Source organism: Telmatherina bonti (genome assembly GCF_933228915.1).
Source record: "Telmatherina bonti genome assembly, chromosome: 5".
Taxonomy (NCBI): Eukaryota; Metazoa; Chordata; class Actinopteri; order Atheriniformes; family Telmatherinidae; genus Telmatherina; species Telmatherina bonti.
This window is the reverse complement of record NC_136623.1, coordinates 15,897,420-15,907,845: the sequence shown is the minus strand read 5'-3', so window position 1 is coordinate 15,907,845 and position 10,426 is coordinate 15,897,420.

The following is a 10,426-nucleotide window of genomic DNA, read 5'->3' as shown; positions in this document are numbered from 1 at the left end:
AGATGTGCTCCAACAGGAAACCTCCCGCTGATTCTGACAACATAACCGTACCCTGCAGGCTTCTCTTGCCGATTTTCCCTCGCCTACCCTCAGGTCTACAAAGGCATGCACATCCTCTTGTTCCAGCTGTTTATTTCAGTAGAAATCACACTGGAAGATCCCCACAAAAACATCCTTTAATGGGCAGACCTGATAGATCCAGCCTTTGACAACGACAACTGATGCATGAAAAATGATTTTATGCTCACGTAATGCTGAGAACTGAGTTCTAAATAACATTTCCCACCCTTCTGCGTCTCTTCATGTCAAGCTGGTTGGCCAAGTCCAGAGATCTTGGTCAAAGTTCCACAGATGCTTTGTCCCCATAAATTACAACCAGCTGTGGCCTTGAGGAGGGCCGTCTTGGTTTCATATGTGTGTCAAACAAACCATCTGCAATGTCCCTGCTTAATTACTTCAGAGAGGATGACATGTCTTTTACCAGAGAAGAGCAGCGTTTATGCAGCTGGACAAGGATAACAAAGGCTTAAACAGATGCACATTTCCAGATGTTTAGCAGGATCGTTGCATCTCTTGAGTGTATTTTCCTGGTAGCAATATATTTAATTATAAAGTTGAAGTTAAAAACAAAACAAAAAAAAAAAAGCTTCTATAGCACAGCTGCGATCAGTCATGCTGTAGTGGTTTATGGTTGTTGAAGTGTGAATGTGTCTCAAGCTGTGTCCAGTGAGATTTTATGGTGTCTCGTAGAAAGAACTTAAAACCAAATTTCTGCTTTATATGAAGTATCAAGTACTGCAACAACCACATAGTAGAATCCACATCAAACACAACCCCAAACATAGAATCAAAAAAAGATCAAATTCAGAATTACTTTGATTTGATTTCTTTATTGTCAGTATTGCCTAGACATTACTTCTTTTTTTTCTTTTTTCTTTTTTTATATCATTACCATTATATCATTTTTGGTATCAAACCAACTTTTGCATTTTGGTCCTTTTGGACCACAAATCCAAACCAGTGAGAGAAAAACTCTGTTCTGCAAAAGTCATATCAAATGTCCTGCTTGATAAAATGCTGAACAAGCATTTCCTTTTGTTTCAAGTCAATACCTCAAAGGCTCTTAAGGAGAGGAGATGATGAGATTAGCAGCATTACAGTTTTCAGAACAGACACTCTGAACTAAGTTCATTTTTGTTGGCAAGCTGCCGTGGCCACAAAACAGGCCCCCGCATGAGGAGTAAAGTGGGAGAACATCTGCTAAAGGTTTTTATTTAATTATTTCACATCTTGTTCAGTCTTAAAACAGATGATAAAACAGAAGATCTAAAAATCTCAGAGTACTGTTAACCACAGTGAACAGCCACAAAAACACATAGTTTGTCAAAAGTATCCAGATAATCTTCCATTTTTGTTTTCATTTACATTGAGATACTGTGAAATCAGTGTTTCTCTTGTATTACACGATTAAACGCCATATCAGCCGTTATATATATAATCTATAAGGCAACAAAATAAATATAAAAAAACCCATTGTCATGTTTTTCCCACATTGAAGTGAACAACCTACCACACGGACGTACATGATGCTGTAAAACTGGAGCCAGCAGGAGACTTTGTTGTGGCAACATGCACATGGTACAGAAACGAGCTAACCAAATCTAATCCAGATCAAAGGCGTTTTCACACTTGCTCCGGGGCTGTCATCTGGACACACCAATCCAGAATTATCTTCAAGATAAAGTTTCTACACTTGACAGCTGGAGGGTCTGCCTCTAAAATGATATTTAAGCATCCCAGCTAAATGTTAAACATATCACATGTGCTTCAGCTCTTCTATATGTTCGGGTTGCATTTTGATTGGATCAGACTTTAGCGGAATACTTGTTTGCTTATTAGTAATTTTGCATTCTGTAGTGTAATTCCATTCCCCCAGTGAAGTCCATCTTTTTACTTTGCTTTCCTTTCCCCACTAGATTTGACAGGTTTTAGCTAAACCTAACTAAATATGAGCACGCAATAATGTTTGTAAATGGAGGTAATGGGATGGGAATGTGTTCTTTTGAAGGGTGGTGCTCTCAAATGCTCCGAAAAGGTGGAGTTGCCATGCCAGCAAAGTCACACTTTCCAAAGATGGGGGACGACATAATCTCAAATGACAACATAGCTATCCTGAACATAAAATGTTATGATGGCAGCAGTAATGAAACTTAAATTCAATAAATATACTCTTATGTTGTTCATATGTTTATTTGTGTTTTTATACAAAGCTAACACACCACTAGTTCCAGTTACATGTTCACATTGCCCAGACAAAAACCAGGACTGACAGTAAAGAGGACTGTCCTATCAGGTCCTGTTTACCAAAGTTACATTCTGCTTTTGTCATTTACACTCACAAATCTGGTTGTAATGTGAGTTTAATTCCTGCCTGCAAGGTCTGACCCAGGTCTTAACCTCTCCTTGTCATAATCATATGAAATGAATTGGCGTCCATGTGGCTGGAAGACTGGTCACAGCCGCTCTGTTTCTCTTCCGTCACCCTGTCTTGCTCCGTAAAAGAAACACTTCTGCTTCTCGTCTCTTTAAGGATGACATTTTTTGGACATTCAAATGTTCATTCAATGGCCTTTAGTGTGTTTGCATTTGATGTGATGCAGAAGGGCTGAGTCAGTCTTCATATTTTGCCTACACATGGCTTTATTCAGGGTTGAGAAATAGCTTCTCGTATATCTCAACGGGGTGATGGTGAGAAGAGACAGGCTATGGCTGACAAGGGACTAATCTGACAACGTCTTTGTCACACTTTTTCCTTTTAGTCCAGCGAAAACAAATTTTCAAACTGTCTTCTGCATCTTACTGAATTCCTTCGACTTCTTCTCACTCATTTCAGACTCTTAATCCATCTATGAGGAGCTGAGTGAAACATCCAACGTGGTGCAAAAGTGAGTCATTTTCAAACTGCCCGCTAACTCCGAACATCTGGCTCTGATGGGGCAGAGGACAACGATGTCAATGGGAACCCTTGTTTCCCCCGTCGACACCATGACAACGGCTCTCCACAAGGTGAACAAGGAGGCATGTGTGTGAAATGAATGTAAACGTGTGTGTGGGCTGAGTGTTTCAACTGGAATAATATTTAACATGCAGCATTTAGCCTCATGAATGCTGTTTGTTGAAGTAGCTACTGTCATTTACATGAGTTTTCTTCTAACTTGCCTGTTTATCAAGGGGGTGAAATGACTCGACAGTTTGTCATTTCTTGTTAAACAAAAGTTTGGATTCATTTTTTTTTTTTTTTTTTTTTTTGGATTAATTTTTAATGAAAGACCAATCAAACACACACACAATAGCAATTTATTTTATTTACTAAATAAGAATATAATAAGGAAAGGTTACAAGCTCTCTCCGTTTTTCCTCATCTGAGCATCATGTCACCAGATGGAACTTGTTAACTCATTAACGCAGTGCCTGTGTGAACCGGTGAAGAAGTGCATGAGAGGTCGTGAAAGGTTTGTGTGCTTAAATATTTCCACGAGTCTGTAGATCTTTCAGTTGCCAAGAGGAAGATTAATTTAATAACAGTTAAACTTTATAGCTGTAATATTTCATTTCGCAGACTTACTGAGGCAAAAGCTCCAGTGACAGCCGAGAGTTTATGTTTTAGAGTCCGTATTAATCATGTGTGTGACTCGCATTTACCTGCTTTCATCTTGGTGAGTGTCAGAAGTAGAAGCTGGAAGGAAAAGCTTGCCATCTCCACAACTGTGTTTGACAAAATGCATGATTTTATTTTATTTTATTACCAATGTATCTTGGCTGTGATGGACTATGAGCCTCTCCAAGTTGCACCCCACCCCTGACCCCATGACACCTGGCAGAGCGCCCCCTTTGACCCTGAATCGGATGAAGCAGGTATAGAAAACAGATGGAATTCTAATTCTGTTGACTACTCAAATTACTTTTAACACTTCAAGCCACATTCACCCATCCACACACTCATTTATACAACCCTTCATTTTCTGTACATTAATGTTTGTCTTTACACAGCTTTTTTGTGCATCATCTGCACACACACACCCTGGACAATGGTTGAAGCATCTTGCTCAGTGGTGCTTGGCATAACCAGCCACTCACCTGAGGCACATTAGACCAGCTGTTGTTTTTTGTTTCTGTTCTTTAATTTCTTTTTTCTTTTCATTTTTATAGTTTTCTTGTACTTCATGGTTGCCATTAAAATGGATCTTTCCACAATGTTCCACCAACGGTGTCATATGCAACAAGCCATAACTACATGCAGTATGAAGCGAGAGACATGTGTTGATGTTATTAACAGTACACAGATTTTTCCCAGCTTGGTGTAAAGGCCAGTTCAACTACATGTTGTCTGTCAGAACAAAAAAAAAAAAAGTTTGGGATGTTGCTGCACTGACTAAACCACATGTTTCAGTTACCCCCAAAAGAAATATGAGCTCGAAGTCAATGGTCATAATTTTTTTCCTATTTTTTTTTTTATCCAAGAAATATCTATAAATGACTCCGTTTAGGTTTACATTTTGGTTTAGTTTTTTTGTTTTTGATTTGCGTTGCTGCAACTCAGGCGTGACACCCAGTGGTTTCCAAAGTTTTACACTATGCTGCCCCTGTAAATGTAATGAGAATAACAGAGTCTGTCAAAAATGGACTGAGTGATGAAGCTGTTTGGTTTCACACAAATTCCAAACATTAAAAAAAAAAGGCCCAGAGCTTCAGCTCCTGCAGTTCAAATGTTAAAGGGAAAAAAAAAATCCTGTTGTTCTAAATGCGAATGTCCTCAATCCACAAAACGATCCCACACTGACCAGTTGTGGATAGAGGGAGTGTTAGCTTGGGAAAGAAGCTGATGTCCATTGACAGTAATTACTGCTCTTGCAGCTATCCCCACTCAGCACAGTCAGCACAGAAAAATCTGCTAATGTTGGATGCTTTCAGGGGAAGTCTGCTGTCACTCTGCACATTTCTGTCCCTAATGGCACGAAGGTTTACAACACATTCTCTGTCAGAGATGTCACTGAAGCAGAAACTAAAACTCCTTTGCAACAGTTCCTGCAAAACTCAGATTGATGTTTCCATTTAGACAAACATAAAGACTTTGCAGGGAAAGTGAGGGCTCAGTGTTTCACAAGAGATCTTCTGTGGACAATAAAAGCTGCTCAGCTGAACAGCTGACTGATCTCTTGTTTTGGATCCTAAACATTCCTAGCATATACTGACACAAGCAGCTGCTAACCAGAGCAAAGACGAGGCTCCATTCTCCTAAAAAACACTAGTCTGCTTTTGCAGTTTGACATTTATCCCCTGCTTTTATACACTCACAAAGATGTCCATCAGCTGGAGTTTGCCAGTCATCGTCTCCATAAAAATGGACGGTTACATTTCCGACACGAAGTTACAGCATCAGTTGTGTGGACGTGCAACAGTTGAATCATTTACAGAAATCAAGGGATTTATCTCTATTTGCCTGAGACATATGTTGAGGAAAATGAATCCCACCAGCACTGAGTAAAGCAACCGCAAGGTGTTTTGTTCATCTTTGTTCCTGTAAAAAGACACCAGATTTCCCAAAATGTAAAATAAATTCTGCCTTTCTCATCCTCCCCCTCTTTTTCTCAAGTTCCTCCTACGCCTTCATCTTGCATCTGGTGGCAGCAGATGCCTCCTGGGTTTCCTCTCAACGCCAGTTCAAAAGTGAGCTGGGGTGTGGGCGGTCGATATATGCTTCTTTCTCTGTATGTGTGTGTGCTGTAAATATTTTCCCCAATCAAAGAGTCAAACTTCAGAGCCCGATCTAATCTGTGGAAGTCTCACTTTGCCTCACATCAAAGTACAGGATGAAGGAGATGAGTTAAGACAAGGACAGTTCATGTCTCTTCCACTTAGCTTTGCTTAAAATGTGTCCAGAGGCACGTAACACCCTAAAGCAGGTCGGAGCTTTTGAAAGGTGAAGTTGCACTGAGATGTTAATGCAGAGATGAAGCTAAATGCAACAAAAGCATAGAATACGCGTTTGGCTTTGCTTCCACAGCAATGATTTAAGTGTGAGTCATGTACAAATGGTTCCAGAGAAACAAATATGACGTGACATTACGGATTAATCAAATTCATATTGCCATATTAGGACCTTAATGGTCAATTGTTAAGAAAAAAAATTATGCAGCTTTTGCAGAGCAAAAGTACGACTGTGTTTCATGCTCCATATAAGGATGTTTTGGGTTTTCGGATACACTGGTTGGACATAGAAACAAAGCTGCTGGCAAATTTGCTGTCTTGCTTTTCTTCCAACAGCTCATCCATACATCTATGATTCATTTTAATAAGAGAAACACACATGGGGTGTTTTAATGGAAATCGGAACAGTTTATCCAACTGACTATTTGTCTTTTTTTTTTTTTTCCTGCTTTTCAGACATTGGTCTTAAGTGGCAACTTTGACCTCCAGCAAAGACCAGTTAACCTACCATGATTTGGATTTCCAGCCTTTACACTCAGGTACGCTTTCTCAACTCAGACTTCCACAAAAAGAAAAGCTTCATTATGCCAGTATTACAGTGGATGTTCAAACATACCACTCAGCTCCCGATGAAGGCCAAGTTTATGTCTCACCTCAACAACTGCAGGACACTTCTGACCAAACTCCAAGCAAAACCCCCAAAACTCCACAACTCTGCTGTTTCTGGTGCTAAATGATCAGAACTGGGAGTGTATGTCCATTATGCGTTTAACTTCAAGCTTCACTAACACTAGACAAAGTGGCTCGCCCCCAGCTATTTCCCTGCAGCAAGAGAAACTTTGCCGTTTCTCGAATCTTTTTCTCAGAAACGTTTCGACTGTCCCTGTTTTGTGGTTCATATTTGAAGAAGTCATGACTCTGAGAAGAACTGCAGGTTTTGAAACCACACTGTGGCTTCGCAGCTCACATTATACACAGTATTCAGTTTACCTTTAACGTGGCAGCAGCAGTGTCCTGCAGTAATTGTCTCTGTGTGGATGTAAGGGCCATCTTGCTTCATGAGTAAGTGTGCATGAGTCCTGGATGTGTGGCGTGGGTCTTCAGATTTTCTTCTCAAAAGGAAAAAAAAAAAAAGTCTCCACAAAGACAAAGAAGAGGCCAAAACCTGCACTGCTTTGTTTTTCTGAAAGAATCAAAGGTTTCACTTTTAGTTTTGGACCTGTGTACTGTTCTGTAGACTAACTTTCTGCTGCTGTAGTCTGACATCACACCTGTTTAATTGTATAGCCCGTTCATATCCACTGCAGTTCAAAGTGATTTACATGAAATGTTACAGTGTGGGACAGAAGAAGCATTAAAAAGTACATAAAATAACAAAACAAAGTCATCCTGGTAAAATTATGTAAATGAACTAAATAAATAATTATTCAAAGCAAGCAACCGATTAAGTTGAAAGATATAGATTTCATGCACAGGCGCAGGACAAAGAAAAGGGTTTTTAACATGGATTTAAAATTGTCTACATTTAGGGAAAGTTTGATCTCAACTTGCAGTTTGTTCCACATGTTTGCAGCATAACAGCCAAATGCTGCTTCTGTCACGGGTTGAGGTGGAGGTGAGGACACAAATGCAGGAACAGGAGCCAGGAATGCAGAATGAAGAAGTTTTAATGATATAACTCTGAACTGAACTGAACCAAACCAAACCAGCAAACAGAACTGAGACCAAAGGTTATAAATACTGGGGAACAAAACTAGACCCAAGTGAAATGGATGAACTAACAAGTCCAGGTGAAAACTATGAACAGGAACAAAGGCTACACAGAAAAGAAAGCAAGGGAACTGAACAGGGGAAAAACTACAAAATAAAACAGGAAACTAGAACTAAATACACAACATGAAACACATCATAAAACATATCATGACAGCCTCTCCATGTTCAGTCTGGACTCTGATCTGGACTTGCTGCTAGATCTGCTATCCGCTCAGAACGTATTACAGATGAATTCTGAGCCTAAACCTTTCTAGGATTTGAGGACTTTCAGTTTTAGAATCTATTCTGTCTGATCTAACTTATCTATTGCAGTGTAAAGACTTTCAAACAGGTGTGATGGGTTCAGATATCTCCAGGTTTAAGTTCTGCAGCAGCGTTCTGGATAAGCTGCAGATGTTTGATGCTCTGTTTGGGGAAAAAAATCCACTCTACTGGAGATGAATTGCGTAGATTAATTTCTCCTAGACTTTTTATGAAACAAAACTTAATTCAGCTGATGTTTTAAATGTCAGCTCTGCAAGTATTATTAAAATATAAAAGCCTGTTACAGTCTTAGAAAGCTTATTTAAATGTGTCGATTTGGATTGACTTTGACTTTGTTTCAAAGCGAAGCCAGCATGTTGCTGTTATTTTCAATTCTCTTGTTTTTCTGTTGACATTGGTGGTAATAAAGAAAAACATCAAACTTATCCACAGCTTTTCAAAGCTCCAGCCTTCCAGCTTGATTCTCTGCAGCTTATAAATCAGCCTTAACAAACGACTACTCTACTGAAACCCCACCAGTTTCAGAAGTCCTCTCGTTTCTTGCCAAACATAAATAACGGATGCTGAAATGACATCCTAAAATCCCTTGGTTGTAAATTTTCTAAATAAAAAGAATTGGAAGCACACATTTTTTAAAGGGTGGTAAACTTAGCGTAGCAAAAAGCCTCAATTGTTTCCTTTATTTCATCCCCCCTTGCCATGCAAACTTCTGTTTTAGGTTAATCTGGTTCCAAAACAGTGTGTTTTGAATATGAGCCATAATGTCCATGCTGCAGATTATCTTAAATAGCTGCATGATGAAACAAAAAAAAAAACAAAAAAAAAAAACATGGCAAGAACAGGAAACAACAACCCTCCCACACCAGAAACAAAGCTCATATTTTTCTTAAAGCCACTCTTTCTGTTTTACTCTGAGCCATCATTCATACCACAGACAGCCAAGTAGAGCTGAAGGTTGTCATTACGGGCTTCCAGATTACTGCTTGACTGACTCCTCAGGTCTATTCTCGCTCAGTCAGGGTAAAGTGGGCGCACAGCGGTTCTTCTCGTAGACACTGGGGGACAAACAGTCATGCAGGGTGTAATTCTTGCGGCTGTGTCTTCAGTCCCAATGAGGCATGGGTGGGGTGCCACTTACTAAAACCAAACCAGGATTTCCCAAGCGGTGCCAGGCACCCATGAAGAAGAAACATGTCTGGACCAAATTCTGGCTACGTCCTGGATCAGATGCGAATTCCTTCTGGGTTTGGTTTTGGATCTGTCTCATCCTGACTGCAGGAATGTTTTGCTCGTGCATATTTCTGTGTGAAGCTGTAACAGTTTTAGCAGCAGGACTGCAGTCTCTAGAGGTTTATTATCAGCACAACATGTATCCCCTTTTTTATTTAAGTGTTCCGGCTGTGTGAGTGTGTTCTTAGCTTTGTAATGGTGAACTGTGTCGTTTCCTCACTTTTCACTGGCTCAGTTAGAAATACGTCTACACTCTTTTGGAGCAGATATGCTTTCAGCAGATGATAGTGTTGATGTTTATTTTTATGGCTTAAACTGTTTCTAATGTATGAAAATGTTTTTGACAGGAGATTTAATTAATGCACGCACAGGGTGTATGCTTCAGCTCAGTTTGGCTGGAGAAAATTAGGACCTGTTCTTTTTGAAACTTGAAAAATAATGACCTCTTCCTTTTGCACGATCTTTTTACAGGCTGCACTGGCTTAAAAGTCCTGACAGGCTATCATTTCCCCTGAGAAAATGAGTGTATTTGAAAAATGTGGCAGCAAGGCCCATAACTTCTTATTTTCCAAGGGTGACACAGAGTACACTGAAATAACATGGATAAAGAACAGCTTCAGGGGCTTGAATATTACTCAGATAGCATCTCTTCCTGTGTTAATTGAATTCAGATAAAGGAGTTATTTCAGCTCTGGGAACTTTCTAACTTGATGGCATCTATTGTGTTTGATTTGGATGTAATAGCTTTTTTGTTGTTGTTTTTTTTTGTTTGTGTGTTTGTTTCAGTTGCAATTTCTAATTTTCGATCAGTTAGTGACTTTTGTCACATCCAGATTATTTAAAATAAAAAAGGCATCAAACAACTGACTTCCTGGTATATTACAAAAAAGATTTAATAATTATTTTGAAGGAAACAGAAAAGTAATAGTTCAAGTTGCACCTCAGCTTTACTTATGTTCATATCATGATTTCAGCGATTGTATCTGTGATATTTAATAAGTGAGATACGTGGATGACAATTTTCAATCAGTTGGTTCAAATTAAACTATCTGAATATATGAAGAATAGGTTTGTTTAGGTGGTTTTTGGCAACACTTTCATAAGAAGTAGATTTTCTAATAGCTATATTGCATACAGCACAAGCCGGTGGACACAAATGGACTGGATGGAG